Below are 20,000 nucleotides of genomic sequence, written 5' to 3' on the forward strand. Positions count from 1 at the left end.
TAGGCTCCATTTTTGTGGTGAATGCGTCAACGGCCATGCAAAGGAAGCAATAACCTGTTTTTTAAGACCTCGTGGCGCAACGGTAGCGCGTCTGACTCCAGATCAGAAGGTTGCGTGTTCAAATCACGTCGGGGTCAAGCCGTCTCTTCTTTACATTAAAAGTATGAAGTCCAACGTCAAGTGTTTTCATAATTATTGAAGCGTGTAAAAAAGAAGCCTCTAATATGACAAACGCTCTTTCCACTCTGTAAGGTGATATATTTGGATCTTGACCCATTGGCTTTTTTAACTGCCAATACGAGGTCTATAGGAAATGTGAAAATATTTGCTCTGAATTTAAAATCACACTCCTTGGAGGCGCAATCGAACCAGCGACCTAAGGATACCCAACAACTCATCTACAGTCTTCCGCTCTACCAGCTGAGCTATCGAAGGATGTAACGCATAAGGCACCAGAAGGTGTCAAGAAATTCAGACATCCGTACCTCTCGAGGTTTTTGGGAAAAATAGGCTCATTTTTGTGGTGAATGCGTCAACGACCATGCAAAGGAAGCAATAACCTGTTTTTTAAGACCTCGTGGCGCAATGGTAGCGCGTCTGACTCCAGATCAGAAGGTTGCGTGTTCAAATCACGTCGGGGTCAAACCATCTCTTCTTTACATTAAAAGTATGAAGTCCAACGTCAAGCGTTTTCATCCAGCTTCGTTTTCATAATTATTGAAGCTGTAAAAAAGAAGCCTCTAATATGACAAACACTACTTCCACTCTGTAAAGTTATATATTTGGATCTTGACCCATTGGCTTTTTTGAACTGCCAATACGAGGTCTATAGGAAATGTGAAAATATTTGCTCTGAATTTAAAATCACACTCCTTGGAGCCGCAATCGAACCAGCGACCTAAGGACACCCAACAACTCATCTACAGTCCTCCGCTCTACCAGCTGAGCTATCGAAGGATGTAACGCACAAGGCACCAGAAGGTGTCAAGAAATTCAGACATACGTACCTCTCGAGGTTATTGGGAAAAATAGGCTCCTTATTGGGGTGAATGCATCAACGGCCATGGAAAGGAAGCAATAACCTGTTTTTTAAGACCTCGTGGCGCAACGGTAGTGCGTCTGACTCCAGATCAGAAGGTTGTGTTTTCAAATCACGTCGGGGACAAGCCATCTCTTCTTTACATTAAAAGTATGAAGTCCAAAGTCAAGCGTTTTCATCATAAGGTGTCAAGAAATTCAGACATCCGTACCTCTCGAGGTTATTGGGAAAAATAGGCTCCTTTTTGTGGTGAATGCGTCAACGGCCATGCAAAGGAAGCAATAACCTGTTTTTTAAGACCTCGTGGCGCAACGGTAGCGCGTCTGACTCCAGATCAGAAGGTTGCGTGTTCAAATCACGTCGGGGTCAACCCATCTCTTCTTTACATTAAACGTATGAAGTCCAACGTCAAGTGTTTTCATAAATATCGAAGCGTGTAAAAAAGAAGCCTCTAATATGACAAACGCTCTTTCCACTCTGTAAGGTGATATATTTGGATCTTGACCCATTGGCTTTTTTTATCTGCCAATACGAAGTCTAAAGGAAATGTGAAAATATTTGATCTGAATTTAAAATCAGACTCATTCGAGCCGGAATTGAACCAGCGACCTAAGGATACCCAACAACTCATCTACAGTCCTCCGCTCTACCAGCTGAGGTATCGAAGGATGTAACACATAAGGCACCAGAAGGTGTCAAGAAATTCAGACATCCGTACTTCTCGAGGTTATTGGGAAAAATAGGCTCCTTTTTGTGGTGAATGCGTCAACGACCATGCAAAGGAAGCAATAACCTGTTTTTTAAGAACTTGTGACGCAACGGTAGCGCGTCTGACTCCAGATCAGAAGGTTGCGTGTGCAAATCACGTTGGGGTCAAGCCATCTCTTCTTTACATTAAAAGAATGAAGTCCAACGTCAAGTGTTTTCATCCAGCTTTGTTTTCATAATTATTGAAGCGTGTAAAAAAGAAGCCTCTAATATGACAAACGCTCCTTCCACTCTGTAAGGTGATATATTTGGATCTTGACCCATTGGCTTTTTTAACTGCCAATACGAGGTCTAAAGGAAATGTGAAAATATTTGCTCTGAATTTAAAATCACACTCCTTGGATCCGCAATCGAACCAGCGACCTAAGGATACCCAACAACTCATCTTCAGTCCTTCGCTCTACCAGCTGAGCTATAGAAGGATGGAAAAATCGTAAGGCACGAAAAGTTTCCAAGAAAATCAGACATCCGTACCTCTTGAGGTTATTGGGAAAAGTAGGCTCCTTATTGGGGTGAATGCATCAACGGCCATGCAAAGGAAGCAATAACCTGCTTTTTAAGTCCTTGTGACGCAACGGTAGCGCGTCTGACTCCAGATCAGAAGGTTGCGTGTTCAAATCACGTTGGGGTCAAGCCATCTCTTCTTTACATTAAAAGTATGAAGTCCAACGTCAAGTGTTTTCATCCAGCTTTGTTTTCATAATTATTGAAGCTTGTAAAAAAGAAGCCTCTAACATGACAAACACTCCTTCCACTCTGTAAAGTGATATATTTGGATCTTGACCCATTGGCTTTTTTTAACTGCCAATACGAAGTCTAAAGGAAATTCGAAAATATTTGATCTGAATTTAAAATCACACTCCTTCGAGCCGGAATTGAACCAGCGACCTAAGGATACCCAACAACTCATCTACAGTCTTCCGCTCTACCAGCTGAGCTATCGAAGGATGGAAAAAGCGTAAGGCACGAAAAGTTTCCAAGAAAATCAGACATCCGTACCTCTCGAGGTTATTGAGAAAAATAGGCTCCATTTTTGTGGTGAATGCGTCAACGGCCATGCAAAGGAAGCAATAACCTGTTTTTTAAGACCTCGTGGCGCAACGGTAGCGCGTCTGACTCCAGATCAGAAGGTTGCATGTTCAAATCACGTCGGGGTCAAGCCGTCTCTTCTTTACATTAAAAGTATGAAGTCCAACGTCAAGTGTTTTCATAATTATTGAAGCGTGTAAAAAAGAAGCCTCTAATATGACAAACGCTCTTTCCACTCTGTAAGGTGATATATTTGGATCTTGACCCATTGGCTTTTTTAACTGCCAATACGAGGTCTATAGGAAATGTGAAAATATTTGCTCTGAATTTAAAATCACACTCCTTGGAGGCGCAATCGAACCAGCGACCTAAGGATACCCAACAACTCATCTACAGTCCTCCGCTCTACCAGCTGAGCTATCGAAGGATGTAACGCATAAGGCACCAGAAGGTGTCAAGAAATTCAGACATCCGTACCTCTCGAGGTTATTGGGAAAAATAGGCTCATTTTTGTGGTGAATGCGTCAACGACCATGCAAAGGAAGCAATAACCTGTTTTTTAAGACCTCGTGGCGCAATGGTAGCGCGTCTGACTCCAGATCAGAAGGTTGCGTGTTCAAATCACGTCGGGGTCAAGCCATCTCTTCTTTACATTAAAAGTATGAAGTCCAACGTCAAGCGTTTTCATCCAGCTTCGTTTTCATAATTATTGAAGCTGTAAAAAAGAAGCCTCTAATATGACAAACACTACTTCCACTCTGTAAAGTTATATATTTGGATCTTGACCCATTGGCTTTTTTGAACAGCCAATACGAAGTCTAAAGGAAATGTGAAAATATTTGATCTGAATTTAAAATCACACTCCTTCGAGCTGGAATTGAACCAGCGACCTAAGGATACCCAACAACTCATCTACAGTCCTTCGCTCTACCAGCTGAGCTATCGAAGGATGGAAAATTGTAAGGCACGAAAAGTTTCCAAGAAAATCAGACATCCGTACCTCTTGAGGTTATTGGGAAAAGTAGGCTCCTTATTGGGGTGAATGCATCAACGGCCATGCAAAGGAAGCAATAACCTGCTTTTTAAGTCCTTGTGACGCAACGGTAGCGCGTCTGACTCCAGATCAGAAGGTTGCGTGTTCAAATCACGTTGGGGTCAAGCCGTCTCTTCTTTACATTAAAAGTATGAAGTCCAACGTCAAGTGTTTTCATCCAGCTTTGTTTTCATAATTATTGAAGCTTGTAAAAAAGAAGCCTCTAATATGACAAACACTCCTTCCACTCTGTAAAGTGATATATTTGGATCTTGACCCATTGGCTTTTTTTAACTGCCAATACAAAGTCTAAAGGAAATGTGAAAATATTTGATCTGAATTCAAAATCACACTCCTTCGAGCCGGAATTGAACCAGCGACCTAAGGATACCCAACAACTCATCTACAGTCCTCCGCTCTACCAGCTGAGCTATCGAAGGATGGAAAAAGTGTAAGGCACGAAAAGTTTCCAAGAAAATCAGACATCCGTACCTCTTGAGGTTATTGGGAAAAGTAGGCTCCTTATTGGGGTGAATGCATCAACGGCCATGCAAAGGAAGCAATAATATGTTTTTTAAGACCTCGTGGCGCAACGGTAGCGCGTCTGACTCCAGATCAGAAGGTTGCGTGTTCAAATCACGTTGGGGTCAAGCCATCTCTTCTTTACATTAAAAGTATGAAGTCCAACGTCAAGTGTTTTCATCCAGCTTTGTTTTCATAATTATTGAAGCTTGTAAAAAAGAAGCCTCTAACATGACAAACACTCCTTCCACTCTGTAAAGTGATATATTTGGATCTTGACCCATTGGCTTTTTTTAACTGCCAATACGAAGTCTAAAGGAAATTCGAAAATATTTGATCTGAATTTAAAATCACACTCCTTCGAGCCGGAATTGAACCAGCGACCTAAGGATACCCAACAACTCATCTACAGTCTTCCGCTCTACCAGCTGAGCTATCGAAGGATGGAAAAAGCGTAAGGCACGAAAAGTTTCCAAGAAAATCAGACATCCGTACCTCTCGAGGTTATTGAGAAAAATAGGCTCCATTTTTGTGGTGAATGCGTCAACGGCCATGCAAAGGAAGCAATAACCTGTTTTTTAAGACCTCGTGGCGCAACGGTAGCGCGTCTGACTCCAGATCAGAAGGTTGCATGTTCAAATCACGTCGGGGTCAAGCCGTCTCTTCTTTACATTAAAAGTATGAAGTCCAACGTCAAGTGTTTTCATAATTATTGAAGCGTGTAAAAAAGAAGCCTCTAATATGACAAACGCTCTTTCCACTCTGTAAGGTGATATATTTGGATCTTGACCCATTGGCTTTTTTAACTGCCAATACGAGGTCTATAGGAAATGTGAAAATATTTGCTCTGAATTTAAAATCACACTCCTTGGAGGCGCAATCGAACCAGCGACCTAAGGATACCCAACAACTCATCTACAGTCCTCCGCTCTACCAGCTGAGCTATCGAAGGATGTAACGCATAAGGCACCAGAAGGTGTCAAGAAATTCAGACATCCGTACCTCTCGAGGTTATTGGGAAAAATAGGCTCATTTTTGTGGTGAATGCGTCAACGACCATGCAAAGGAAGCAATAACCTGTTTTTTAAGACCTCGTGGCGCAATGGTAGCGCGTCTGACTCCAGATCAGAAGGTTGCGTGTTCAAATCACGTCGGGGTCAAGCCATCTCTTCTTTACATTAAAAGTATGAAGTCCAACGTCAAGCGTTTTCATCCAGCTTCGTTTTCATAATTATTGAAGCTGTAAAAAAGAAGCCTCTAATATGACAAACACTACTTCCACTCTGTAAAGTTATATATTTGGATCTTGACCCATTGGCTTTTTTGAACAGCCAATACGAAGTCTAAAGGAAATGTGAAAATATTTGATCTGAATTTAAAATCACACTCCTTCGAGCTGGAATTGAACCAGCGACCTAAGGATACCCAACAACTCATCTACAGTCCTTCGCTCTACCAGCTGAGCTATCGAAGGATGGAAAATTGTAAGGCACGAAAAGTTTCCAAGAAAATCAGACATCCGTACCTCTTGAGGTTATTGGGAAAAGTAGGCTCCTTATTGGGGTGAATGCATCAACGGCCATGCAAAGGAAGCAATAACCTGCTTTTTAAGTCCTTGTGACGCAACGGTAGCGCGTCTGACTCCAGATCAGAAGGTTGCGTGTTCAAATCACGTTGGGGTCAAGCCGTCTCTTCTTTACATTAAAAGTATGAAGTCCAACGTCAAGTGTTTTCATCCAGCTTTGTTTTCATAATTATTGAAGCTTGTAAAAAAGAAGCCTCTAATATGACAAACACTCCTTCCACTCTGTAAAGTGATATATTTGGATCTTGACCTATTGGCTTTTTTTAACTGCCAATACAAAGTCTAAAGGAAATGTGAAAATATTTGATCTGAATTCAAAATCACACTCCTTCGAGCCGGAATTGAACCAGCGACCTAAGGATACCCAACAACTCATCTACAGTCCTCCGCTCTACCAGCTGAGCTATCGAAGGATGGAAAAAGTGTAAGGCACGAAAAGTTTCCAAGAAAATCAGACATCCGTACCTCTTGAGGTTATTGGGAAAAGTAGGCTCCTTATTGGGGTGAATGCATCAACGGCCATGCAAAGGAAGCAATAATATGTTTTTTAAGACCTCGTGGCGCAACGGTAGCGCGTCTGACTCCAGATCAGAAGGTTGCGTGTTCAAATCACGTTGGGGTCAAGCCATCTCTTCTTTACATTAAAAGTATGAAGTCCAACGTCAAGTGTTTTCATCCAGCTTTGTTTTCATAATTATTGAAGCTTGTAAAAAAGAAGCCTCTAACATGACAAACACTCCTTCCACTCTGTAAAGTGATATATTTGGATCTTGACCCATTGGCTTTTTTTAACTGCCAATACGAAGTCTAAAGGAAATTCGAAAATATTTGATCTGAATTTAAAATCACACTCCTTCGAGCCGGAATTGAACCAGCGACCTAAGGATACCCAACAACTCATCTACAGTCTTCCGCTCTACCAGCTGAGCTATCGAAGGATGGAAAAAGCGTAAGGCACGAAAAGTTTCCAAGAAAATCAGACATCCGTACCTCTCGAGGTTATTGAGAAAAATAGGCTCCATTTTTGTGGTGAATGCGTCAACGGCCATGCAAAGGAAGCAATAACCTGTTTTTTAAGACCTCGTGGCGCAACGGTAGCGCGTCTGACTCCAGATCAGAAGGTTGCATGTTCAAATCACGTCGGGGTCAAGCCGTCTCTTCTTTACATTAAAAGTATGAAGTCCAACGTCAAGTGTTTTCATAATTATTGAAGCGTGTAAAAAAGAAGCCTCTAATATGACAAACGCTCTTTCCACTCTGTAAGGTGATATATTTGGATCTTGACCCATTGGCTTTTTTAACTGCCAATACGAGGTCTATAGGAAATGTGAAAATATTTGCTCTGAATTTAAAATCACACTCCTTGGAGGCGCAATCGAACCAGCGACCTAAGGATACCCAACAACTCATCTACAGTCCTCCGCTCTACCAGCTGAGCTATCGAAGGATGTAACGCATAAGGCACCAGAAGGTGTCAAGAAATTCAGACATCCGTACCTCTCGAGGTTATTGGGAAAAATAGGCTCATTTTTGTGGTGAATGCGTCAACGACCATGCAAAGGAAGCAATAACCTGTTTTTTAAGACCTCGTGGCGCAATGGTAGCGCGTCTGACTCCAGATCAGAAGGTTGCGTGTTCAAATCACGTCGGGGTCAAGCCATCTCTTCTTTACATTAAAAGTATGAAGTCCAACGTCAAGCGTTTTCATCCAGCTTCGTTTTCATAATTATTGAAGCTGTAAAAAAGAAGCCTCTAATATGACAAACACTACTTCCACTCTGTAAAGTTATATATTTGGATCTTGACCCATTGGCTTTTTTGAACAGCCAATACGAAGTCTAAAGGAAATGTGAAAATATTTGATCTGAATTTAAAATCACACTCCTTCGAGCTGGAATTGAACCAGCGACCTAAGGATACCCAACAACTCATCTACAGTCCTTCGCTCTACCAGCTGAGCTATCGAAGGATGGAAAATTGTAAGGCACGAAAAGTTTCCAAGAAAATCAGACATCCGTACCTCTTGAGGTTATTGGGAAAAGTAGGCTCCTTATTGGGGTGAATGCATCAACGGCCATGCAAAGGAAGCAATAACCTGCTTTTTAAGTCCTTGTGACGCAACGGTAGCGCGTCTGACTCCAGATCAGAAGGTTGCGTGTTCAAATCACGTTGGGGTCAAGCCGTCTCTTCTTTACATTAAAAGTATGAAGTCCAACGTCAAGTGTTTTCATCCAGCTTTGTTTTCATAATTATTGAAGCTTGTAAAAAAGAAGCCTCTAATATGACAAACACTCCTTCCACTCTGTAAAGTGATATATTTGGATCTTGACCTATTGGCTTTTTTTAACTGCCAATACAAAGTCTAAAGGAAATGTGAAAATATTTGATCTGAATTCAAAATCACACTCCTTCGAGCCGGAATTGAACCAGCGACCTAAGGATACCCAACAACTCATCTACAGTCCTCCGCTCTACCAGCTGAGCTATCGAAGGATGGAAAAAGTGTAAGGCACGAAAAGTTTCCAAGAAAATCAGACATCCGTACCTCTTGAGGTTATTGGGAAAAGTAGGCTCCTTATTGGGGTGAATGCATCAACGGCCATGCAAAGGAAGCAATAATATGTTTTTTAAGACCTCGTGGCGCAACGGTAGCGCGTCTGACTCCAGATCAGAAGGTTGCGTGTTCAAATCACGTCGGGGTCAAGCCGTCTCTTCTTTACATTAAATGTATGAAGTCCAACGTCAAGTGTTTTCATAATTATTGAAGCGTGTAAAAAAGAAGCCTCTAATATGACAAACGCTCCTTCCACTCTGTAAAGTGATATATTTGGATCTTGACCCATTGGCTTTTTTAACTGCCAATACGAGGTCTAAAGGAAATGTGAAAATATTTGCTCTGAATTTAAAATCACACTCCTTGGAGCCGCAATCGAACCAGCGACCTAAGGATACCCAACAACTCATCTTCAGTCCTTCGCTCTACCAGCTGAGCTATAGAAGGATGGAAAAATCGTAAGGCACGAAAAGTTTCCAAGAAAATCAGACATCCGTACCTCTTGAGGTTATTGGGAAAAGTAGGCTCCTTATTGGGGTGAATGCATCAACGGCCATGCAAAGGAAGCAATAACCTGCTTTTTAAGACCTTGTGACGCAACGGTAGCGCGTCTGACTCCAGATCAGAAGGTTGCGTGTTCAAATCACGTTGGGGTCAAGCCATCTCTTCTTTACATTAAAAGAATGAAGTCCAACGTCAAGTGTTTTCATCCAGCTTTGTTTTCATAATTATTGAAGCTTGTAAAAAAGAAGCCTCTAATATGACAAACACTCCTTCCACTCTGTAAAATGATATATTTGGATCTTGACCCATTGGCTGTTTTTAACTGCCAATATGAAGTCTAAAGGAAATGTGAAAATATTTGATCTGAATTTAAAATCAGACTCATTCGAGCCGGAATTGAACCAGCGACGTAAGGATACCCAACAACTCATCTACAGTCCTCCGCTCTACCAGCTGAGCTATCGAAGGATGTAACGCATAAGGCACTAGAAGGTGTCAAGAAATTCAGACATACGTACCTCTCGAGGTTATTGGGAAAAATAGGCTCCTTATTGGGGTGAATGCATCAACGGCCATGGAAAGGAAGCAATAACCTGTTTTTTAAGACCTCGTGGCGCAACGGTAGCGCGTCTGACTCCAGATCAGAAGGTTGCGTTTTCAAATCACGTCGGGGACAAGCCATCTCTTCTTTACATTAAAAGTATGAAGTCCAAAGTCAAGCGTTTTCATCATAAGGTGTCAAGAAATTCAGACATCCGTACCTCTCGAGGTTATTGGGAAAAATAGGCTCCTTTTTGTGGTGAATGCGTCAACGGCCATGCAAAGGAAGCAATAACCTGTTTTTTAAGACCTCGTGGCGCAACGGTAGAGCGTCTGACTCCAGATCAGAAGGTTGCGTGTTCAAATCACGTCGGGGTCAACCCATCTCTTCTTTACATTAAACGTATGAAGTCCAACGTCAAGTGTTTTCATAAATATCGAAGCGTGTAAAAAAGAAGCCTCTAATATGACAAACGCTCTTTCCACTCTGTAAGGTGATATATTTGGATCTTGACCCATTGGCTTTTTTTTATCTGCCAATACGAAGTCTAAAGGAAATGTGAAAATATTTGATCTGAATTTAAAATCACACTCCTTCGAGCCGGAATTGAACCAGCGACCTAAGGATACCCAACAACTCATCTACAGTCCTCCGCTCTACCAGCTGAGCTATCGAAGGATGTAACGCATAAGGCACCAGAAGGTGTCAAGAAATTCAGACATCCGTACTTCTCGAGGTTATTGGGAAAAATAGGCTCCTTTTTGTGGTGAATGCGTCAACGACCATGCAAAGGAAGCAATAACCTATTTCTTTAGACCTCGTGGCGCAATGGTAGCGCGTCTGACTCCAGATCAGAAGGTTGCGTGTTCAAATCACGTCGGGGTCAAGCCGTCTCTTCTTTACATTAAACGTATGAAGTCCAACGTCAAGTGTTTTCATAATTATTGAAGCGTGTAAAAAAGAAGCCTCTAATATGACAAACGCTCCTTCCACTCTGTAAAGTGATATATTTGGATCTTGACCCATTGGCTTTTTTAACTGCCAATTCGAGGTCTAAAGGAAATGTGAAAATATTTGCTCTGAATTTAAAATCACACTCCTTGGAGCCGCAATCGAACCAGCGACCTAAGGATACCCAACAACTCATCTTCAGTCCTTCGCTCTACCAGCTGAGCTATAGAAGGATGGAAAAATCGTAAGGCACGAAAAGTTTCCAAGAAAATCAGACATCCGTACCTCTTGAGGTTATTGGGAAAAGTAGGCTCCTTATTGGGGTGAATGCATCAACGGCCATGCAAAGGAAGCAATAACCTGCTTTTTAAGACCTTGTGACGCAACGGTAGCGCGTCTGACTCCAGATCAGAAGGTTGCGTGTTCAAATCACGTTGGGGTCAAGCCATCTCTTCTTTACATTAAAAGAATGAAGTCCAACGTCAAGTGTTTTCATCCAGCTTTGTTTTCATAATTATTGAAGCTTGTAAAAAAGAAGCCTCTAATATGACAAACACTCCTTCCACTCTGTAAAATGATATATTTGGATCTTGACCCATTGGCTGTTTTTATCTGCCAATATGAAGTCTAAAGGAAATGTGAAAATATTAGATCTGAATTTAAAATCAGACTCATTCGAGCCGGAATTGAACCAGCGACGTAAGGATACCCAACAACTCATCTACAGTCCTCCGCTCTACCAGCTGAGCTATCGAAGGATGTAACGCATAAGGCACTAGAAGGTGTCAAGAAATTCAGACATACGTACCTCTCGAGGTTATTGGGAAAAATAGGCTCCTTATTGGGGTGAATGCATCAACGGCCATGGAAAGGAAGCAATAACCTGTTTTTTAAGACCTCGTGGCGCAACGGTAGCGCGTCTGACTCCAGATCAGAAGGTTGCGTTTTCAAATCACGTCGGGGACAAGCCACCTCTTCTTTACATTAAAAGTATGAAGTCCAAAGTCAAGCGTTTTCATCATAAGGTGTCAAGAAATTCAGACATCTGTACCTCTCGAGGTTATTGGGAAAAATAGGCTCCTTTTTGTGGTGAATGCGTCAACGGCCATGCAAAGGAAGCAATAACCTGTTTTTTAAGACCTCGTGGCGCAACGGTAGAGCGTCTGACTCCAGATCAGAAGGTTGCGTGTTCAAATCACGTCGGGGTCAACCCATCTCTTCTTTACATTAAACGTATGAAGTCCAACGTCAAGTGTTTTCATAAATATCGAAGCGTGTAAAAAAGAAGCCTCTAATATGACAAACGCTCTTTCCACTCTGTAAGGTGATATATTTGGATCTTGACCCATTGGCTTTTTTTTATCTGCCAATACGAAGTCTAAAGGAAATGTGAAAATATTTGATCTGAATTTAAAATCACACTCCTTCGAGCCGGAATTGAACCAGCGACCTAAGGATACCCAACAACTCATCTACAGTCCTCCGCTCTACCAGCTGAGCTATCGAAGGATGTAACGCATAAGGCACCAGAAGGTGTCAAGAAATTCAGACATCCGTACTTCTCGAGGTTATTGGGAAAAATAGGCTCCTTTTTGTGGTGAATGCGTCAACGACCATGCAAAGGAAGCAATAACCTGTTTTTTTAGACCTCGTGGCGCAATGGTAGCGCGTCTGACTCCAGATCAGAAGGTTGCGTGTTCAAATCACGTCGGGGTCAAGCCGTCTCTTCTTTACATTAAAAGTATGAAGTCCAACGTCAAGTGTTTTCATCCAGCTTTGTTTTCATAATTATTGAAGCGTGTAAAAAAGAAGCCTCTAATATGACAAACGCTCCTTCCACTCTGTAAGGTGATATATTTGGATCTTGACCCATTGGTTTTTTTAACTGCCAATACGAGGTCTAAAGGAAATGTGAAAATATTTGCTCTGAATTTAAAATCACACTCCTTGGAGCCGCAATCGAACCAGCGACCTAAGGATAACCAACAACTCATCTTCAGTCCTTCGCTCTACCAGCTGAGCTATAGAAGCATGGAAAAATCGTAAGGCACGAAAAGTTTCCAAGAAAATCAGACATCCGTACCTCTTGAGGTTATTGGGAAAAGTAGGCTCCTTATTGGGGTGAATGCATCAACGGCCATGCAAAGGAAGCAATAAACAGTTTTTTAAGACCTCGTGGCGCAACGGTAGCGCGTCTGACTCCAGATCAGAAGGTTGCGTGTTCAAATCACGTCGGGGTCAAGCCATCTCTTCTTTACATTAAAAGTATGAAGTCCAACGTCAAGTGTTTTCATCCAGCTTTGTTTTCATAATTATTGAAGCTTGTAAAAAAGAAGCCTCTAATATGACAAACACTCCTTCCACTCTGTAAAGTGATATATTTGGATCTTGACCCATTGGCTTTTTTTAACTGCCAATATGAAGTCTAAAGGAAATGTGAAAATATTTGATCTGAATTTAAAATCACACTCCTTCGAGCCGGAATTGAACCAGCGACCTAAGGATACCCAACAACTCATCTACAGTCCTCCGCTCTACCAGCTGAGCTATCGAAGGATGGAAAAAGCGTAAGGCACGAAAAGTTTCCAAGAAAATCAGACATCCGTACCTCTCGAGGTTATTGAGAACAATAGGCTCCATTTTTGTGGTGAATGCGTCAACGGCCATGCAAAGGAAGCAATAACCTGTTTTTTAAGACCTCGTGGCGCAACGGTAGCGCGTCTGACTCCAGATCAGAAGGTTGCGTGTTCAAATCACGTCGGGGTCAAGCCGTCTCTTCTTTACATTAAAAGTATGAAGTCCAACGTCAATTGTTTTCATAATTATTGAAGCGTGTAAAAAAGAAGCCTCTAATATGACAAACGCTCCTTCCACTCTGTAAGGTGATATATTTGGATCTTGACCCATTGGCTTTTTTAACTGCCAATACGAGGTCTAAAGGAAATGTGAAAATATTTGCTCTGAATTTAAAATCACACTCCTTGGAGCCGCAATCGAACCAGCGACCTAAGGATACCCAACAACTCATCTTCAGTCCTTCGCTCTACCAGCTGAGCTATAGAAGGATGGAAAAATCGTAAGGCACGAAAAGTTTCCAAGAAAATCAGACATCCGTACCTCTTGAGGTTATTGGGAAAAGTAGGCTCCTTATTGGGGTGAATGCATCAACGGCCATGCAAAGGAAGCAATAACCTGTTTTTTAAGACCTCGTGGTGCAACGGTAGCGCGTCTGACTCCAGATCAGAAGGTTGCGTGTTCAAATCACGTCGGGGTCAAGCCATCTCTTCTTTACATTAAAATTATGAAGTCCAACGTCAAGTGTTTTCATCCAGCTTTGTTTTCATAATTATTGAAGCTTGTAAAAAAGAAGCCTCTAATATGACAAACACTCCTTCCACTCTGTAAAGTCATATATTTGGATCTTGACCCATTGGCTTTTTTTAACTGCCAATATGAAGTCTAAAGGAAATGTGAAAATATTTGATCTGAATTTAAAATCACACTCCTTCGAGCCGGAATTGAACCAGCTACCTAAGGATAGCCAACAACTCATCTACAGTCCTCCGCTCTACCAGCTGAGCTATCAAAGGACGGAAAAAGCGTAAGGCACGAAAAGTTTCCAAGAAAATCAGACATCCGTACCTCTCGAGGTTATTGAGAACAATAGGCTCCATTTTTGTGGTGAATGCGTCAACGGCCATGCAAAGGAAGCAATAACCTGGTTTTTAAGACCTCGTGGCGCAACGGTAGCGCGTCTGACTCCAGATCAGAAGGTTGCGTGTTCAAATCACGTTGGGGTCAAGCCGTCTCTTCTTTACATTAAAAGTATGAAGTCCAACGTCAAGTGTTTTCATAATTATTGAAGCGTGTAAAAAAGAAGCCTCTAATATGACAAACGCTCCTTCCACTCTGTAAGGTGATATATTTGGATCTTGACCCATTGGTTTTTTTAACTGCCAATACGAGGTCTAAAGGAAATGTGAAAATATTTGCTCTGAATTTAAAATCACACTCCTTGGAGCCGCAATCGAACCAGCGACCTAAGGATACCCAACAACTCATCTTCAGTCCTTCGCTCTACCAGCTGAGCTATAGAAGGATGGAAAAATCGTAAGGCACGAAAAGTTTCCAAGAAAATCAGACATCCGTACCTCTTGAGGTTATTGGGAAAAGTAGGCTCCTTATTGGGGTGAATGCATCAACGGCCATGCAAAGGAAGCAATAACCTGTTTTTTAAGACCTCGTGGCGCAACGGTAGCGCGTCTGACTCCAGATCAGAAGGTTGCGTGTTCAAATCACGTCGGGGTCAAGCCATCTCTTCTTTACATTAAAAGTATGAAGTCCAACGTCAAGTGTTTTCATCCAGCTTTGTTTTCATAATTATTGAAGCTTGTAAAAAAGAAGCCTCTAATATGACAAACACTCCTTCCACTCTGTAAAGTGATATATTTGGATCTTGACCCATTGGCTTTTTTTAACTGCCAATATGAAGTCTAAAGGAAATGTGAAAATATTTGATCTGAATTTAAAATCACACTCCTTCGAGCCGGAATTGAACCAGCGACCTAAGGATACCCAACAACTCATCTACAGTCCTCCGCTCTACCAGCTGAGCTATCAAAGGATGGAAAAAGCGTAAGGCACGAAAAGTTTCCAAGAAAATCAGACATCCGTACCTCTCGAGGTTATTGAGAACAATAGGCTCCATTTTTGTGGTGAATGCGTCAACGGCCATGCAAAGGAAGCAATAACCTGTTTTTTAAGACCTCGTGGCGCAACGGTAGCGCGTCTGACTCCAGATCAGAAGGTTGCGTGTTCAAATCACGTTGGGGTCAAGCCGTCTCTTCTTTACATTAAAAGTATGAAGTCCAACGTCAAGTGTTTTCATAATTATTGAAGCGTGTAAAAAAGAAGCCTCTAATATGACAAACGCTCCTTCCACTCTGTAAGGTGATATATTTGGATCTTGACCCATTGTTTTTTTTAACTGCCAATACGAGGTCTAAAGGAAATGTGAAAATATTTGCTCTGAATTTAAAATCACACTCCTTGGAGCCGCAATCGAACCAGCGACCTAAGGATACCCAACAACTCATCTTCAGTCCTTCGCTCTACCAGCTGAGCTATAGAAGGATGGAAAAATCGTAAGGCACGAAAAGTTTCCAAGAAAATCAGACATCCGTACCTCTTGAGGTTATTGGGAAAAGTAGGCTCCTTATTGGGGTGAATGCATCAACGGCCATGCAAAGGAAGCAATAACCTGTTTTTTAAGACCTCGTGGTGCAACGGTAGCGCGTCTGACTCCAGATCAGAAGGTTGCGTGTTCAAATCACGTCGGGGTCAAGCCATCTCTTCTTTACATTAAAATTATGAAGTCCAACGTCAAGTGTTTTCATCCAGCTTTGTTTTCATAATTATTGAAGCTTGTAAAAAAGAAGCCTCTAATATGACAAACACTCCTTCCACTCTGTAAAGTCATATATTTGGATCTTGACCCATTGGCTTTTTTTAACTGCCAATATGAAGTCTAAAGGAAATGTGAAAATATTTGATCTGAATTTAAAATCACACTCCTTCGAGCCGGAATTGAACCAGCTACCTAAGGATAGCCAACAACTCATCTACAGTCCTCCGCTCTACCAGCTGAGCTATCAAAGGACGGAAAAAGCGTAAGGCACGAAAAGTTTCCAAGAAAATCAGACATCCGTACCTCTCGAGGTTATTGAGAACAATAGGCTCCATTTTTGTGGTGAATGCGTCAACGGCCATGCAAAGGAAGCAATAACCTGGTTTTTAAGACCTCGTGGCGCAACGGTAGCGCGTCTGACTCCAGATCAGAAGGTTGCGTGTTCAAATCACGTTGGGGTCAAGCCGTCTCTTCTTTACATTAAAAGTATGAAGTCCAACGTCAAGTGTTTTCATAATTATTGAAGCGTGTAAAAAAGAAGCCTCTAATATGACAAACGCTCCTTCCACTCTGTAAGGTGATATATTTGGATCTTGACCCATTGGTTTTTTTAACTGCCAATACGAGGTCTAAAGGAAATGTGAAAATATTTGCTCTGAATTTAAAATCACACTCCTTGGAGCCGCAATCGAACCAGCGACCTAAGGATACCCAACAACTCATCTTCAGTCCTTCGCTCTACCAGCTGAGCTATAGAAGGATGGAAAAATCGTAAGGCACGAAAAGTTTCCAAGAAAATCAGACATCCGTACCTCTTGAGGTTATTGGGAAAAGTAGGCTCCTTATTGGGGTGAATGCATCAACGGCCATGCAAAGGAAGCAATAACCTGTTTTTTAAGACCTCGTGGCGCAACGGTAGCGCGTCTGACTCCAGATCAGAAGGTTGCGTGTTCAAATCACGTCGGGGTCAAGCCATCTCTTCTTTACATTAAAAGTATGAAGTCCAACGTCAAGTGTTTTCATCCAGCTTTGTTTTCATAATTATTGAAGCTTGTAAAAAAGAAGCCTCTAATATGACAAACACTCCTTCCACTCTGTAAAGTGATATATTTGGATCTTGACCCATTGGCTTTTTTTAACTGCCAATATGAAGTCTAAAGGAAATGTGAAAATATTTGATCTGAATTTAAAATCACACTCCTTCGAGCCGGAATTGAACCAGCGACCTAAGGATACCCAACAACTCATCTACAGTCCTCCGCTCTACCAGCTGAGCTATCAAAGGATGGAAAAAGCGTAAGGCACGAAAAGTTTCCAAGAAAATCAGACATCCGTACCTCTCGAGGTTATTGAGAACAATAGGCTCCATTTTTGTGGTGAATGCGTCAACGGCCATGCAAAGGAAGCAATAACCTGTTTTTTAAGACCTCGTGGCGCAACGGTAGCGCGTCTGACTCCAGATCAGAAGGTTGCGTGTTCAAATCACGTTGGGGTCAAGCCGTCTCTTCTTTACATTAAAAGTATGAAGTCCAACGTCAAGTGTTTTCATAATTATTGAAGCGTGTAAAAAAGAAGCCTCTAATATGACAAACGCTCCTTCCACTCTGTAAGGTGATATATTTGGATCTTGACCCATTGTTTTTTTTAACTGCCAATACGAGGTCTAAAGGAAATGTGAAAATATTTGCTCTGAATTTAAAATCACACTCCTTGGAGCCGCAATCGAACCAGCGACCTAAGGATACCCAACAACTCATCTTCAGTCCTTCGCTCTACCAGCTGAGCTATAGAAGGATGGAAAAATCGTAAGGCACGAAAAGTTTCCAAGAAAATCAGACATCCGTACCTCTTGAGGTTATTGGGAAAAGTAGGCTCCTTATTGGGGTGAATGCATCAACGGCCAGGCAAAGGAAGCAATAACCTGCTTTTTAAGTCCTTGTGACGCAACGGCAGCGCGTCTGACTCCAGATCAGAAGGTTGCGTGTTCAAATCACGTTGGGGTCAAGCCATCTCTTCTTTACATTAAAAGTATGAAGTCCAATGTCAAGTGTTTTCATCCAGCTTTGTTTTCATAATTATTGAAGCTTGTAAAAAAGAAGCCTCTAACATGACAAACACTCCTTCCACTCTGTAAAGTGATATATTTGGATCTTGACCCATTGGCTTTTTTAACTGCCAATACGAAGTCTAAAGGAAATTCGAAAATATTTGATCTGAATTTAAAATCACACTCCTTCGAGCCGGAATTGAACCAGCGACCTAAGGATACCCAACAACTCATCTACAGTCCTCCGCTCTACCAGCTGAGCTATCGAAGGATGGAAAAAGCGTAAGGCACGAAAAGTTTCCAAGAAAATCAGACATCCGTACCTCTAGAGGTTATTGAGAAAAATAGGCTCCATTTTTGTGGTGAATGCGTCAACGGCCATGCAAAGGAAGCAATAACCTGTTTTTTAAGACCTCGTGGCGCAACGGTAGCGCGTCTGACTCCAGATCAGAAGGTTGCGTGTTCAAATCACGTCGGGGTCAAGCCGTCTCTTCTTTACATTAAAAGTATGAAGTCCAACGTCAAGTGTTTTCATAATTATTGAAGCGTGTAAAAAAGAAGCCTCTAATATGACAAACGCTCTTTCCACTCTGTAAGGTGATATATTTGGATCTTGACCCATTGGCTTTTTTAACTGCCAATACGAGGTCTATAGGAAATGTGAAAATATTTGCTCTGAATTTAAAATCACACTCCTTGGAGGCGCAATCGAACCAGCGACCTAAGGATACCCAACAACTCATCTACAGTCTTCCGCTCTACCAGCTGAGCTATCGAAGGATGTAACGCATAAGGCACCAGAAGGTGTCAAGAAATTCAGACATCCGTACCTCTCGAGGTTTTTGGGAAAAATAGGCTCATTTTTGTGGTGAATGCGTCAACGACCATGCAAAGGAAGCAATAACCTGTTTTTTAAGACCTCGTGGCGCAATGGTAGCGCGTCTGACTCCAGATCAGAAGGTTGCGTGTTCAAATCACGTCGGGGTCAAACCATCTCTTCTTTACATTAAAAGTATGAAGTCCAACGTCAAGCGTTTTCATCCAGCTTCGTTTTCATAATTATTGAAGCTGTAAAAAAGAAGCCTCTAATATGACAAACACTACTTCCACTCTGTAAAGATATATATTTGGATCTTGACCCATTGGCTTTTTTGAACTGCCAATACGAGGTCTATAGGAAATGTGAAAATATTTGCTCTGAATTTAAAATCACACTCCTTGGAGCCGCAATCGAACCAGCGACCTAAGGACACCCAACAACTCATCTACAGTCCTCCGCTCTACCAGCTGAGCTATCGAAGGATGTAACGCACAAGGCACCAGAAGGTGTCAAGAAATTCAGACATACGTACCTCTCGAGGTTATTGGGAAAAATAGGCTCCTTATTGGGGTGAATGCATCAACGGCCATGGAAAGGAAGCAATAACCTGTTTTTTAAGACCTCGTGGCGCAACGGTAGCGCGTCTGACTCCAGATCAGAAGGCTGCGTTTTCAAATCACGTCGGGGACAAGCCATCTCTTCTTTACATTAAAAGTATGAAGTCCAAAGTCAAGCGTTTTCATCATAAGGTGTCAAGAAATTCAGACATCCGTACCTCTCGAGGTTATTGGGAAAAATAGGCTCCTTTTTGTGGTGAATGCGTCAACGGCCATGCAAAGGAAGCAATAACCTGTTTTTTAAGACCTCGTGGCGCAACGGTAGCGCGTCTGACTCCAGATCAGAAGGTTGCGTGTTCAAATCACGTCGGGGTCAACCCATCTCTTCTTTACATTAAAAGTATGAAGTCCAAAGTCAAGCGTTTTCATAATTATTGAAGCGTGTAAAAAAGAAGCCTCTAATATGACAAACGCTCCTTCCACTCTGTAAGGTGATATATTTGGATCTTGACCCATTGGCTTTTTTAACTGCCAATACGAGGTCTAAAGGAAATGTGAAAATATTTGCTCTGAATTTAAAATCACACTCCTTGGATCCGCAATCGAACCAGCGACCTAAGGATACCCAACAATTCATCTTCAG

The 20,000-nt window shown here is 41.9% G+C and overlaps 44 non-coding genes across 44 annotated transcripts; 34 read left to right on the forward strand and 10 right to left on the reverse strand.

The window, feature by feature from the left end:
- Positions 1–65: 65 nt before the first annotated feature.
- Positions 66–137, forward strand: trnaw-cca (transfer RNA tryptophan (anticodon CCA)). Its single transcript has one exon. It is a non-coding gene; the product is annotated as a tRNA-Trp (tRNA).
- Positions 138–571: 434 nt separating this feature from the next.
- Positions 572–643, forward strand: trnaw-cca (transfer RNA tryptophan (anticodon CCA)). The gene has a single exon. It is a non-coding gene; the product is annotated as a tRNA-Trp (tRNA).
- Positions 644–1,336: 693 nt separating this feature from the next.
- trnaw-cca (transfer RNA tryptophan (anticodon CCA)) lies at positions 1,337–1,408 on the forward strand. Its single transcript has one exon. It is a non-coding gene; the product is annotated as a tRNA-Trp (tRNA).
- Positions 1,409–2,893: 1,485 nt separating this feature from the next.
- trnaw-cca (transfer RNA tryptophan (anticodon CCA)) lies at positions 2,894–2,965 on the forward strand. The gene has a single exon. It is a non-coding gene; the product is annotated as a tRNA-Trp (tRNA).
- A 434-nt stretch (positions 2,966–3,399) lies between these two features.
- Positions 3,400–3,471, forward strand: trnaw-cca (transfer RNA tryptophan (anticodon CCA)). The gene has a single exon. It is a non-coding gene; the product is annotated as a tRNA-Trp (tRNA).
- Positions 3,472–3,698: 227 nt separating this feature from the next.
- Positions 3,699–3,785, reverse strand: trnay-gua (transfer RNA tyrosine (anticodon GUA)). The gene is given in 2 exon segments: positions 3,699–3,734; positions 3,749–3,785. It is a non-coding gene; the product is annotated as a tRNA-Tyr (tRNA).
- A 437-nt stretch (positions 3,786–4,222) lies between these two features.
- trnay-gua (transfer RNA tyrosine (anticodon GUA)) lies at positions 4,223–4,309 on the reverse strand. Its single transcript is given in 2 exon segments — positions 4,223–4,258; positions 4,273–4,309. It is a non-coding gene; the product is annotated as a tRNA-Tyr (tRNA).
- A 138-nt stretch (positions 4,310–4,447) lies between these two features.
- trnaw-cca (transfer RNA tryptophan (anticodon CCA)) lies at positions 4,448–4,519 on the forward strand. The gene has a single exon. It is a non-coding gene; the product is annotated as a tRNA-Trp (tRNA).
- Positions 4,520–4,973: 454 nt separating this feature from the next.
- Positions 4,974–5,045, forward strand: trnaw-cca (transfer RNA tryptophan (anticodon CCA)). The gene has a single exon. It is a non-coding gene; the product is annotated as a tRNA-Trp (tRNA).
- Positions 5,046–5,479: 434 nt separating this feature from the next.
- On the forward strand, positions 5,480–5,551 carry trnaw-cca (transfer RNA tryptophan (anticodon CCA)). Its single transcript has one exon. It is a non-coding gene; the product is annotated as a tRNA-Trp (tRNA).
- A 227-nt stretch (positions 5,552–5,778) lies between these two features.
- On the reverse strand, positions 5,779–5,865 carry trnay-gua (transfer RNA tyrosine (anticodon GUA)). Its single transcript is given in 2 exon segments — positions 5,779–5,814; positions 5,829–5,865. It is a non-coding gene; the product is annotated as a tRNA-Tyr (tRNA).
- A 437-nt stretch (positions 5,866–6,302) lies between these two features.
- On the reverse strand, positions 6,303–6,389 carry trnay-gua (transfer RNA tyrosine (anticodon GUA)). Its single transcript is given in 2 exon segments — positions 6,303–6,338; positions 6,353–6,389. It is a non-coding gene; the product is annotated as a tRNA-Tyr (tRNA).
- Positions 6,390–6,527: 138 nt separating this feature from the next.
- Positions 6,528–6,599, forward strand: trnaw-cca (transfer RNA tryptophan (anticodon CCA)). Its single transcript has one exon. It is a non-coding gene; the product is annotated as a tRNA-Trp (tRNA).
- Positions 6,600–7,053: 454 nt separating this feature from the next.
- On the forward strand, positions 7,054–7,125 carry trnaw-cca (transfer RNA tryptophan (anticodon CCA)). Its single transcript has one exon. It is a non-coding gene; the product is annotated as a tRNA-Trp (tRNA).
- A 434-nt stretch (positions 7,126–7,559) lies between these two features.
- On the forward strand, positions 7,560–7,631 carry trnaw-cca (transfer RNA tryptophan (anticodon CCA)). Its single transcript has one exon. It is a non-coding gene; the product is annotated as a tRNA-Trp (tRNA).
- A 227-nt stretch (positions 7,632–7,858) lies between these two features.
- trnay-gua (transfer RNA tyrosine (anticodon GUA)) lies at positions 7,859–7,945 on the reverse strand. The gene is given in 2 exon segments: positions 7,859–7,894; positions 7,909–7,945. It is a non-coding gene; the product is annotated as a tRNA-Tyr (tRNA).
- Positions 7,946–8,382: 437 nt separating this feature from the next.
- trnay-gua (transfer RNA tyrosine (anticodon GUA)) lies at positions 8,383–8,469 on the reverse strand. Its single transcript is given in 2 exon segments — positions 8,383–8,418; positions 8,433–8,469. It is a non-coding gene; the product is annotated as a tRNA-Tyr (tRNA).
- A 138-nt stretch (positions 8,470–8,607) lies between these two features.
- trnaw-cca (transfer RNA tryptophan (anticodon CCA)) lies at positions 8,608–8,679 on the forward strand. The gene has a single exon. It is a non-coding gene; the product is annotated as a tRNA-Trp (tRNA).
- Positions 8,680–9,115: 436 nt separating this feature from the next.
- Positions 9,116–9,187, forward strand: trnaw-cca (transfer RNA tryptophan (anticodon CCA)). Its single transcript has one exon. It is a non-coding gene; the product is annotated as a tRNA-Trp (tRNA).
- A 451-nt stretch (positions 9,188–9,638) lies between these two features.
- On the forward strand, positions 9,639–9,710 carry trnaw-cca (transfer RNA tryptophan (anticodon CCA)). Its single transcript has one exon. It is a non-coding gene; the product is annotated as a tRNA-Trp (tRNA).
- Positions 9,711–9,881: 171 nt separating this feature from the next.
- trnaw-cca (transfer RNA tryptophan (anticodon CCA)) lies at positions 9,882–9,953 on the forward strand. Its single transcript has one exon. It is a non-coding gene; the product is annotated as a tRNA-Trp (tRNA).
- A 213-nt stretch (positions 9,954–10,166) lies between these two features.
- trnay-gua (transfer RNA tyrosine (anticodon GUA)) lies at positions 10,167–10,253 on the reverse strand. Its single transcript is given in 2 exon segments — positions 10,167–10,202; positions 10,217–10,253. It is a non-coding gene; the product is annotated as a tRNA-Tyr (tRNA).
- Positions 10,254–10,389: 136 nt separating this feature from the next.
- Positions 10,390–10,461, forward strand: trnaw-cca (transfer RNA tryptophan (anticodon CCA)). The gene has a single exon. It is a non-coding gene; the product is annotated as a tRNA-Trp (tRNA).
- Positions 10,462–10,897: 436 nt separating this feature from the next.
- trnaw-cca (transfer RNA tryptophan (anticodon CCA)) lies at positions 10,898–10,969 on the forward strand. The gene has a single exon. It is a non-coding gene; the product is annotated as a tRNA-Trp (tRNA).
- Positions 10,970–11,420: 451 nt separating this feature from the next.
- Positions 11,421–11,492, forward strand: trnaw-cca (transfer RNA tryptophan (anticodon CCA)). Its single transcript has one exon. It is a non-coding gene; the product is annotated as a tRNA-Trp (tRNA).
- Positions 11,493–11,663: 171 nt separating this feature from the next.
- On the forward strand, positions 11,664–11,735 carry trnaw-cca (transfer RNA tryptophan (anticodon CCA)). Its single transcript has one exon. It is a non-coding gene; the product is annotated as a tRNA-Trp (tRNA).
- Positions 11,736–11,948: 213 nt separating this feature from the next.
- Positions 11,949–12,035, reverse strand: trnay-gua (transfer RNA tyrosine (anticodon GUA)). Its single transcript is given in 2 exon segments — positions 11,949–11,984; positions 11,999–12,035. It is a non-coding gene; the product is annotated as a tRNA-Tyr (tRNA).
- Positions 12,036–12,171: 136 nt separating this feature from the next.
- Positions 12,172–12,243, forward strand: trnaw-cca (transfer RNA tryptophan (anticodon CCA)). Its single transcript has one exon. It is a non-coding gene; the product is annotated as a tRNA-Trp (tRNA).
- Positions 12,244–12,695: 452 nt separating this feature from the next.
- Positions 12,696–12,767, forward strand: trnaw-cca (transfer RNA tryptophan (anticodon CCA)). The gene has a single exon. It is a non-coding gene; the product is annotated as a tRNA-Trp (tRNA).
- Positions 12,768–12,995: 228 nt separating this feature from the next.
- trnay-gua (transfer RNA tyrosine (anticodon GUA)) lies at positions 12,996–13,082 on the reverse strand. Its single transcript is given in 2 exon segments — positions 12,996–13,031; positions 13,046–13,082. It is a non-coding gene; the product is annotated as a tRNA-Tyr (tRNA).
- Positions 13,083–13,221: 139 nt separating this feature from the next.
- Positions 13,222–13,293, forward strand: trnaw-cca (transfer RNA tryptophan (anticodon CCA)). Its single transcript has one exon. It is a non-coding gene; the product is annotated as a tRNA-Trp (tRNA).
- Positions 13,294–13,729: 436 nt separating this feature from the next.
- trnaw-cca (transfer RNA tryptophan (anticodon CCA)) lies at positions 13,730–13,801 on the forward strand. Its single transcript has one exon. It is a non-coding gene; the product is annotated as a tRNA-Trp (tRNA).
- A 454-nt stretch (positions 13,802–14,255) lies between these two features.
- On the forward strand, positions 14,256–14,327 carry trnaw-cca (transfer RNA tryptophan (anticodon CCA)). The gene has a single exon. It is a non-coding gene; the product is annotated as a tRNA-Trp (tRNA).
- A 436-nt stretch (positions 14,328–14,763) lies between these two features.
- On the forward strand, positions 14,764–14,835 carry trnaw-cca (transfer RNA tryptophan (anticodon CCA)). Its single transcript has one exon. It is a non-coding gene; the product is annotated as a tRNA-Trp (tRNA).
- A 454-nt stretch (positions 14,836–15,289) lies between these two features.
- Positions 15,290–15,361, forward strand: trnaw-cca (transfer RNA tryptophan (anticodon CCA)). Its single transcript has one exon. It is a non-coding gene; the product is annotated as a tRNA-Trp (tRNA).
- Positions 15,362–15,797: 436 nt separating this feature from the next.
- Positions 15,798–15,869, forward strand: trnaw-cca (transfer RNA tryptophan (anticodon CCA)). The gene has a single exon. It is a non-coding gene; the product is annotated as a tRNA-Trp (tRNA).
- Positions 15,870–16,323: 454 nt separating this feature from the next.
- trnaw-cca (transfer RNA tryptophan (anticodon CCA)) lies at positions 16,324–16,395 on the forward strand. Its single transcript has one exon. It is a non-coding gene; the product is annotated as a tRNA-Trp (tRNA).
- Positions 16,396–16,831: 436 nt separating this feature from the next.
- Positions 16,832–16,903, forward strand: trnaw-cca (transfer RNA tryptophan (anticodon CCA)). The gene has a single exon. It is a non-coding gene; the product is annotated as a tRNA-Trp (tRNA).
- Positions 16,904–17,357: 454 nt separating this feature from the next.
- trnaw-cca (transfer RNA tryptophan (anticodon CCA)) lies at positions 17,358–17,429 on the forward strand. Its single transcript has one exon. It is a non-coding gene; the product is annotated as a tRNA-Trp (tRNA).
- Positions 17,430–18,164: 735 nt separating this feature from the next.
- trnay-gua (transfer RNA tyrosine (anticodon GUA)) lies at positions 18,165–18,251 on the reverse strand. The gene is given in 2 exon segments: positions 18,165–18,200; positions 18,215–18,251. It is a non-coding gene; the product is annotated as a tRNA-Tyr (tRNA).
- Positions 18,252–18,390: 139 nt separating this feature from the next.
- On the forward strand, positions 18,391–18,462 carry trnaw-cca (transfer RNA tryptophan (anticodon CCA)). The gene has a single exon. It is a non-coding gene; the product is annotated as a tRNA-Trp (tRNA).
- A 434-nt stretch (positions 18,463–18,896) lies between these two features.
- On the forward strand, positions 18,897–18,968 carry trnaw-cca (transfer RNA tryptophan (anticodon CCA)). Its single transcript has one exon. It is a non-coding gene; the product is annotated as a tRNA-Trp (tRNA).
- A 450-nt stretch (positions 18,969–19,418) lies between these two features.
- Positions 19,419–19,490, forward strand: trnaw-cca (transfer RNA tryptophan (anticodon CCA)). The gene has a single exon. It is a non-coding gene; the product is annotated as a tRNA-Trp (tRNA).
- Positions 19,491–19,661: 171 nt separating this feature from the next.
- On the forward strand, positions 19,662–19,733 carry trnaw-cca (transfer RNA tryptophan (anticodon CCA)). The gene has a single exon. It is a non-coding gene; the product is annotated as a tRNA-Trp (tRNA).
- Positions 19,734–20,000: the final 267 nt, after the last annotated feature.

The sequence above is a fragment of the Carassius gibelio genome, chromosome B18, assembly GCF_023724105.1.
Source record: "Carassius gibelio isolate Cgi1373 ecotype wild population from Czech Republic chromosome B18, carGib1.2-hapl.c, whole genome shotgun sequence".
Classification (NCBI taxonomy): Eukaryota; Metazoa; Chordata; class Actinopteri; order Cypriniformes; family Cyprinidae; genus Carassius; species Carassius gibelio.